The 10,083-nt window shown below is 39.4% G+C and overlaps 1 long non-coding RNA gene across 1 annotated transcript in view; it reads right to left on the bottom strand.

The window, feature by feature from the left end:
* The window catches only part of LOC103606807, a 3,536-nt gene extending 2,082 nt beyond the window's left edge, over positions 1–1,454 (bottom strand). Inside the window, exons 1-2 of the long non-coding RNA XR_551918.1 lie at positions 1,235–1,454; positions 806–898 (exon numbers count right to left, since the gene is read on the bottom strand). This is a non-coding gene — a long non-coding RNA (uncharacterized LOC103606807). The remainder of the gene's footprint in view (positions 1–805; positions 899–1,234) is intronic.
* Between the last annotated feature and the right edge of the window lie 8,629 nt (positions 1,455–10,083).

The following is a 10,083-nucleotide window of genomic DNA, read 5'->3' as shown; positions in this document are numbered from 1 at the left end:
ATAAAATAGAGTCTCCTGTACATTTCTAAATTTCTTTGTTGTTTTAAAGTGATTTCTACAAAGAGAACAGAATACTAACTTCAAATTCCACTTCCAAACAGCAATCTCAGACCTTCAACTTGAAACCCTTGGTTCACTTGACCTTCATACCATGAGTCTCATACCTGGTTCTTCTATAAAATCCAGAACTCTCCTTTTCCATGCCCTATGCTCAGTCTGTCTCAACTCCATAATTTCTGATGGGTGGTACAGAAGACTCATACCTGGACCTCTTTTCTCATTTTCTTATCAACTTCCTATGTGATATCCTATACTACTTTGGGATTCTGCCAAAAATCACCAACAAAAACAAGGCCCGTACCACATGCAGCCCCTAGACCTTGAAATGCTCAGCCTTCAGAATAGAACAGTAAGACTTAGAGTTTGTTTCTTCATAAATTACCCAGTTACAGATATTTTAAGAAACTTAAAAGGACAGAGTCTGAAGAACCATGTCCATGAGAGTGCAGGACATGAGGGCAAAAGAATAATTGAAAAGTGAATAGCAAACATAAATGTCAAAGAAGATAAATGTAGGGATTATATTTTAAGAAAACACATTGTTAAAATACAGCAAAATAAGATATGGAGAGATATATGTATGAGCCCATCTGACAGATTACATAATACATGTGTTTGATGATGCAAGGAGATGAGCCAGCCTCAGCTCACCGACCTGTGGCAATATTCCTAGAAACAGCTGACCACAGTCAAGATCTGCTGGGTTTTACTCTCCCTGGACTCTGCCCAGGACGTGCTTACTAACCTGGGAGGCTCTGTTTTGGGCGTTCTTCTATCATCCATGGCTATGCTCCTTTCTCCAACTTGAGGATCACCTCAGGTTTACTAATGCAGTACCCTGTTAATGTGAAGTAATACAGGACTTTATAAAACTGCAAAGCCAGATCCTTGGAAGAGTGACAAGAGCTCAGCTCCAGAAATTATACAATAAAGAGGCCAATTTGGAACTTTTGTTAGATAGGGATGACATGGGTTTTCACCAAATAGCATAAAACCCTATAAACCATTCCTATNCTCCAGAAATTATACAATAAAGAGGCCAATTTGGAACTTTTGTTAGATAGGGATGACATGGGTTTTCACCAAATAGCATAAAACCCTATAAACCATTCCTATGTTTATAAAAAAAATAACAAAATATTTCTCCTCAAAACTACTGGGGTGTTTCACTCACCCAATGACACCAGGCTGCGGTAGGTCTCCAGTATCACATCCCTGTACAAAGTCCTCTGGGCATCACTCAAGTCCCTCCACTCCTCCCAAGTAAAGTCCACAGCCACATCCTCAAGTGACACCAACTCCTGTAATGGCACATTGATCTCAATTCAAGCCACCAGCCCTGGGTCACAAAGTAGGAATCTCAGTGTTCACACGTCTGTGTGTGAGGATGAGTGTCTTATGTGTTAAATAAGATGCTGCTTTTCTATTCTCCATACAGTGGAGGGGAAGAAAACCCAGCAGGAATAATCCTGTCACTTTAATAATACATTAATTACTAAAAATATGATTACAAAGCTTACCTTATGGCCACAAACCATTCTTCTTGTTAGTTATAAAAATATGAATAAAATGCTCCTTCTCCAAGAAGTTTATAATCAGGTTTGAAAACGTAAGTATAAATACATACCTGAACCAGTGTGTCAGATTAACAAATTTTGACAGAAATTCAATAGAGAATGGGAAAAGAAAGACAAAATATATTTCCATGCTGCATTGTTTGCACTCCACTGAAATGCCAAAGATGTTAAGCTCTTCCATGTGAACCACATGTTCTTATGAGTATGAGGCAACAGTAAAACTGCAGTCACAGGAGCAAAGGAAGACACTCCACATTAATGGAACTACACATGGTACTATGTCTAAGTGAATGCCAATGGGGGGTGATAACAGATACACACACTATTAAAGAAACACATTATGAAATGCTTCTGTGTTTAAATATTTTTCTATTTCAAAAAGTGAAATATTATATGCAATTGCTGTTTTTTAAATACTTGTAAACTGAAAGCATATACAAAGGCACTCCAAAATTTCCTTCCCACATGCCAAAGGATTGCTTGTGTCTGCATAAAAGTGAGCACTGCCACTTTCTAAACACAGAGTGTAAATAATGTGCTTTGTAAATACAAATTACATACTAGATTTTCAATTTAATAGTCATCCATGAGGAGAATAGAAAAAGCTTTAGAGAGAATCAGAGCAGAAGAAAACAGGGTGGTTGAAGGCCAGCTGCATTAGAACACAGAGCAAGTCTGGTTAGCTAGTTCACTTGGGAGAGCATGTTTCTCTTAACACTAAGGTCACAAGTTCAGATCCCCATACAGGCCAACCAATAGAAAATAAATAAATAACACAGCAAGAAGTATACAGAAGAGGAAAGTAATACAGAAACAAACAGCAGGAAGACACTGTAGTACTAATTTCCTGTACAGAAAATAAAAGCATTTTACTCTCATGCTCTGTACATAATTACTGCTAATTAGGTACTGGCAGTGTAAAGTGCAGCCTTTAGAATGACAGAAAAATATAACGGGCAGAAATAAAACATACTTGCTTGAGAGAGCATGTTTCTGTTAACACAAAGGTCACAAGTTCAGATCCCCATACAGGCCAACCAATAGAAAATAAATAAATAACACAGCAAGAAGTATACAGAAGAGGAAAGTAATACAGAAACAAAAAGCAGGAAGACACTGTGGTACTAATTTCCTATACAGAAAATAAAAGCATTTTACTCTCATGCTCTGTACATAATTACTGCTAATTAGGTACTGGCAGTGTAAAGTGCAGCCTTTAGAATGACAGAAAAATATAACGGGCAGAAATAAAACATACTTGAATACATTATACTTGAATTATCTGTGGGAATTTCCAATTTGGAATTGGATACATGATTCCAGAGCTCAAGAGAAATCTAAGCTGAAGATAAAGATTGGAAATGTATTAGTACATTTCTGTTGCTCATAACAAAATACTTGGAACTGGGTGATTTGTTAGAAAAAGAAAATTTACAGCTTGTAGATCCAAAGATGGTGAGTCAAAAGTCCAGGTAACCCAGCTGGTGAAGAACTTGGTGGAGATGACAGTGACCCAGGGGTCTCACATGGCAGAAAATGGTACGGCAGAGAACAGTCAACCTCTCCTGTTCTTTTAAAGCCCTCAGAACCACACCCCTGCCCACCATTATTAACCAATTCATTATGGTATGGTCCAAAAATCTAATCACATCATTAAGGCCCCATCTACCAACTACCATAACAGGATTACCCACCATCCTAACACTGTCACTGAGTGGGTCAAGTTTTGGGGGGACATTCAGTCCAAGGCAGGGAAATATCAAAATTTCAATGTTACCTGAAGAACAATATTGTGATTGTTGTATAATTCTTTTATTTAATTTTTAAGTTATTTATTTTCTTAACTGTCACATATAAGTGAGAACATGCAAATTTTTTCCCTCTGTACCTGCCTTATTCTAAAATAATTTTTTCTAAATTCATCCATGTTGCTGTGAATTTAAATATTTCATGCTTTTTAAAGGCAGAGTAGTATTCCATTGTATAAATATACCACATTTTCCTTACCCAGTCTTCTGATAATGGACATTTAGGTTGATTCCAACTCTTGCCTCCTGTAGAGCTGCAATAAACATGAGAATACAGTTGTCCCTTCTTCATGATTTTTTCCAATCCTTTGAATGTATACACCCAGCAGTGGGATTGCTGAGTCATATGGCAGCTCTCTCTCTAGTTGCTTGAGGAACTTCCACATGGTTTTTGATAATGGCTGTACCAATTTACAGTCCCACCAACAGTATAGGAGGGTTACACTTTCTCTGCATTTTCACCAGCATTTGTTATTCTCTGCCTTTTTGATAGTAGCCAGTCTAACTAGAATGGTAATATATTTCAATGTGGCTTTGATTTACACTTCCTGAATGCTGAGTGATGTTAGCATTTTCGCCTATATCTGTTGGCCATTTGTATATCTTCCTTTTGGAAATGCCTATTCAGCTCCTTTGCCCATTTTTAAAATCAGACTATTCATTCTTCCTTTAAGTTGTTTGAGTTACTTGTATATTCTAGATAATAATCATTCATCGCATGCATAGTTTACAAATAATTTCTCCCACTCTGTAGGTTGTTCTTTTCCTCTGTTGTTTCTTGTGCTATGCAGCAGCTTTTCAATTTGATATAATCCCGTTTGGTTTTTCTTTTGTTGCCTATGTTGCACAGGTCATATGCATAAAGCCTTTGCCTAGCCCTATTTCCAGAAGTGTTTCCCCTATAATTTCCTTTAGGAATTTTATAGTTTCAAGTCTTATATTTAAGTTTTTAATCCATTTTTTTCCAATCCAAGAGCATGGCATATCTCGCCACTTTTTGTTGTCTTCTTTCATTTCTTTCAACAGTGATTTGTAGATTCCATTGTTGACATCTTTCACATCCTTTGCTGATTGTATTCCAAGATATCTCATTTTGGGGGTGACTACCATAAATGGAATATAGCTTTCTTGACTTTTTTTCCTCCTATTTCAAAAACACTAGTGATTTTTGCATATTGATGCAAAAACTGCTGCTTAACTGAAATTGTTAATGGAATCTAAGAGTTTCTTTGGAGACTTTTTAGGCTTTTCTGTATATAGGATCATTATGTCTGCAAACAGGGATAATTTGACTTTCTCTTTTCTGTTTGAGATGCCCTTGCTTCCTTTCTCTTGCCTGATTCCTCTGGCTTGTACTTCCTATACTATGTTAAATAACAGCTTGGGGTAGATATCCTTGTCTTGTTCCCATTCTTAAGGAAAAGCTTTCAACTTCTCCCCATTCAGAATGACAGTGACATTAGGTTTGTCATATATGGCTTTTATCATGTTGAGGTACTTTCTTTCTATACCTAATTTGCTGACACTCTTTGCCATGAAATGATGTTGAGTTTTGTCAAATGCTTCTTCAATGTCTGTTCAGATAATCATATGGTTTTTCTCCCTGATTTTGTTGATGGAGTGTATCACATTTATCGACTTATGTATGTTCAATGATTCTTGCATCCCTGGGATGAATCCTACCTGACTGTGATGTATAACTTTTTGTATGTGTTGCTGTATTCTACTTGCAAATATCTTATTGATGGTTTTCCCGTCTATATTCATCAAATATATTTGCCTATAGGTTTCTTTTTTGGAGGTGTCTGTATGTGCTTTTGGGATCAGGGTGATGTCTGCCTCAGAATGAGTTTGGGAGAATGACATCTACAGTTAAAATTATTATTCATGGTGAAATACTCAGAGCTTTTCCAGAAAGTCAGGAACAAGGAAATAGTGGGCCCTCTCACCACTCACAACATCGCACTGAAGTACTTCATACTTCAATAAGAGAAGAAAATGAAATAAAAGATTACAGACTCAGAAAAATAAATCAATAAAATTGTCGGTTACAGGTGATATGAGTATCTGTGTAAAAAATTCTAGTAAATTAATGAAAAAACTCCTGGAATTAATAAGTGAATGCAGCAAGATTGCAGGACACAAGGTTAATAAACAAAATTTTATCACGTTTCAACATATCAGCAATGACCAAGTAGAATCTTGAATAAAAAAACCAATAGTATTTTCAGCACCTCAAAAATACAATAGTTGCAAATCATCTATGGCACAAGAAATTAACATCAAGAATACACAATGAAAAAATGTTCCACAGCTACACAACAACAAAACAAATAACCTGTTTAAAAAACAAGCAAAGAAGGTGGCTGACTGGTTACCTCCATTGGTTAGAGACAGAATTGTAACACCAAGCTCAAAGGTTTAGTTCCCCCTACCAGGCAGCCACTCCATCACCACTGCCAACAAAGCAATAGCAAAGAAATTGAATAGACATTTCTCCAACAATGATATAACAGTGTCTAACAAACACATGATAAGACGCTTAACAGCATTAAACATTAGAAAATGCAAAACAGGGCCGGCCCGGTGGCGCACTGGATAGGTGCGCTTCTTGGGAAGTGCGGTGGCGCTCCCACCCGAGGGTTCGGATCCCACATACACACCGGTTCCCGCTCACTGGCTGAGCGAGGTGCGGGAGCAGCGCTGAGGGTTGCGGTCCCGTTGCCGGTCCCCGGTCCGGTGCGGGGGCGAAGAATACACAATGAAAAAATGTTCCACAGCTACACAACAACAAAACAAATAACCTGTTTAAAAAACAAGCAAAGAAGGTGGCTGACTGGTTACCTCCATTGGTTAGAGACAGAATTGTAACACCAAGTTCAAAGGTTTAGTTCCCCATACCAGGCAGCCACTCCATCACCACCCCCAACAAAACAATAGCAAAGAAATTGAATAGACATTTCTCCAACAATGATATACCAGAGTCTAACAAACACACGATAGGACGTTCAACAGCATTAAACATTAGAAAATGCAAAACAACAATGAAATATTGCTTCACACTCAATACATAATAACAGGTTTCAGTGAAATTGGAACTTTAGTATGCTGTGGGTGGCAATATAAAATGGTGCAGCCCCTGTACCATTTAGAAAAATATATACTGGCTTCTCAAAAAATTAAAAATGGTATTACCATGTGATTCAGAAGTCCAAGTTCGATGTATATATTCAAAATAATAGCTAAATCTCCAAAATATATTTCCACACCAGTGTTCATAGCAGCATTAGTCACATAGTGAAGTGGTGCAAGCATTCGAAACATCCATCCAAGAATGAAAGGACAAATAAATTGTGGTATATACACAGAAAGCAATATTATTCAGCCATAAAAAGAAATAAAATCTTGACATATGTTATAACAACAGTGAGGACACTATGCAAAGTGAAATAAGCCACTCACAAAATCACAAGTATTGTATGGTCACACTAATATGAGTCAAATTTTGAGACACAAAACTAGAATATCAGGTGCCAGAAGCTACAAGGAGGGGAAAATTGAGGGTTGTCATTAATGCATACAGAGCTTCAATAATCCAAAATTTTAAAAAAAGTTTTGGACATCTCCTGCACGACACTGTAAATATACATAAGACTACTTAAAGGTAAAAAATGACTCAAATGCTAAATTTTTGGTTATGTGTATTTTTCTGTACCAAAACTAAAATTAAAACAAATATTTAAAAAACCAATAGATGGAAAAAACTAAAATATTTTAAAATATTTGATTAACAAAAAAAAAAAGAAAGAAAAGAAAAACCTTACAGAAAAGAAAAAGCAACATGTGGATGAGACAACAACAACAAAGAAAAATAGCAAAATGGCAGACCTAAATCTACCCCTTTTTATAAGCAGATTAAATGGAATTATTCTAAATATTCTACTTAAGGCAAAAACTATCAGATTTGATAGAAAAGTTAAGACCCAATAATATGCTGTCCAGAGACATACACTTTAAATACAAAGACACAAACAGACTGAAAGTTAAAAAACAAAATTAAATTAAAAGTACTACACAAACACTAATTATGAAAACCTTAAGTGGAAGTATTAATACTAGCCATAAGAAGCTTCATTACAAAAAAATATTGCCAGAAATAAATGGTGCACTGAAGGATGTGGGCTACAATATTGCCTATGATAGCATGAAGAATGGAAAGGAAATCTCAACCTCTCAGGGGTCTGCTGAAGCAGACTTCTGTGTACAATGGGAAAAGTGCCAGCTGGTCTCCTCTCTCTGCCTCTGAGAAAATATGAGAAGAAAGATAAATTAAAGAAGGTCGAGTGGCCAGATCACTAAGACGGTTAGAGCACAGTTGTTTTTTTTTCTTTCCCTTTTTGTCTTTTTTACTGACCGGTAATGGGATTGCAACCCTCGGTGTTGCGCCCACACCACGCTCAGCCAGTGAGCGGGAACCGGTCTCCACATGGGATCTGAACCCTCGGCAGAAGTGCTGCCACACTCCCAAGTGGCCACCGGGCCGGCCCTAGAGCACAGTTTTGATAACACCAAGGTCAAGGGTTTGGATCCCCACATAGGCCATCCATCAGTAAATAAATAAAATAAAACAATGGAAGATGTTCAAATTCAAACAAAACTTAAAGAGAATGTAAAGGAGCCAAAACAAGCTGCGTTTAAAAGAAAACTACTTTGCAACCCAAGTTTTTTCCAACAAAATATTTTCAAAGACACAAACTACTTTGTTTCAAGAATTAGAGTGTTTTGTTTTAAAAAAATATTTTCAGTATTCTAAGTACCATAGGGTGTGATAAATAGACAGTGCCTCATAAATAAAACTCCTTAAGAAATAGCTGCCTCAGAGAGAAGGTCAGGAAAAAAATGGCCTAACACAGAGGTAGCCTTGCTATTATGGATTATAGTACAATGGGGGCTTGTGATTTTTAGAGATGTACAATGGTAATTTCCTGTATCAAGAGAGCATAATTAGAAAACAAATTTTTAAGGATCACTGGATTTTCAACTATTATAACCTAAAAATAGGTGAAGAAATTGGTCAACTGCAAACAGGCATTTAAGAAAAATGGATGCTGACAGACAGTAGTGAGCCCAGAGGACACAGTGCAGAAGTAGGAGACACTGTTTCCAGAGATAAACACAGGGCCCTAATCAAAGAACTAAACCAGGTGCCCATTGTGCATAACCTACTGCTCAAACCAGTCCCTGCAGGGTACCACCCCTTACCACCCACTGTGTCTAAAGGGAAGTGCCCACATGTGTTGGGCCACATTTCGGTGCATTTCCACCATAAGGTGCCTGTCCATGTGTAAATCCTGTCTTTCAACAGTAGCCATTTTAAAGGCATAAGTTTGCCGCCGCCATTTCATAAGCGCTAATGTACACGTCGCTAGCTGCCTTCTCTTCCGAGGTACAGTGACTTTGCACTTTTTTCCCGCTTGCCCTGTCCTCAACCCTCCCCCCGGATAGCAGTGTGTCAACTCCCTATTGGATAAGGGCTCCCCCGCCCCTAGTACCTTATAAAAATCCCTGTCTGCTGTAATAAACAGAGTTCCGGCTTTGACCGCTCTCCTGGCTCGGTGTTCTTTCTTTGTCCCCGGGGCCGAAGCGCAGAGGGGATCGGGCCTGCGACACTCATCATCCCGCTCAGCCCCATAAGAGGTTGCCGCTGGCTGGTCCGGGGTCTCTTCCAGCCCGGCTTTGTTGGTCTCTGGCAGTGGGTGAACCGACAAACTGGTGCCCCGTGTGAGGCATTGCTGCTCCTCGGACGCTTCGCTGATGGGCCAATCGGTCTTCAGGTGAGTGTACCCCCATAAGATATGGGGCAGACTTCCTCTAAACCCAATCCCACTCTAGAGTCACTCCGCGTACTTCTTAAAAGCCGCGGACTTTCTTTGACTGATGCCCAAGCGATAAAGACATGGGAAACCCTGCTCCAGGTTGCTCCCTGGCTTCCGGAGAGCCCTTTGTTCGACTGGGAAACTTGGGACCGCGTAGAGCAACTAGTGCGCAAGGCCCAAGTGAACCGAGGGGAAATTCCCCCCCTCGGGGTTTTCCCCACCATTTCAGCTTTAAAAGGATGCTTTCCACCCCGACCTAGGCAGCCAAAAACCCCACCACTCCCTCAACACCCAGAAAATGAAACCAAGAATCTGCCTAGTTCCTCTCCGGATGATTCCGCGCACTGTCCCGCTCGGGCATGCCCTCCCCTGTATCCCCCTTTAGCTGCACCCTCTCCCGCTCCACCCTCATCGTTGCAGTCTCTCCTTCCGTCCTCTCCTCCTCCACCTTCTAAACCTCCCTATCCTTTCTTCTCCGCTCCCTGGCCTCAAGGCTCTGCAACCAACCCCTTCCGTTCCCCTCTACCGTCGGCGCCTCCACCTCCATACCCCCCCTTTTCTGCTAACTCAGCTGTCTGTGAACTATTCCCTGTCAATGTTAATCCGGGAGGTAATCGTCCCGCCGCCTGGTACCCTTGGGAACCTGGCGACCTTAAAGAGCTAAAGTTAGACCCCAGTATGGCCAATCTCCTTAACATTACCTTTTCCCTGCTTAACGTTACAAACCCCCCTCTCGCCCATGATTGTTGTCTCTGCCTAAAG

This window comes from Galeopterus variegatus, unplaced genomic scaffold (assembly GCF_000696425.1).
Source record: "Galeopterus variegatus unplaced genomic scaffold, G_variegatus-3.0.2 Scaffold6856, whole genome shotgun sequence".
In the NCBI taxonomy this organism is placed as follows: Eukaryota; Metazoa; Chordata; class Mammalia; order Dermoptera; family Cynocephalidae; genus Galeopterus; species Galeopterus variegatus.
This window is presented reverse-complemented; position numbering and strand designations above follow the sequence as displayed.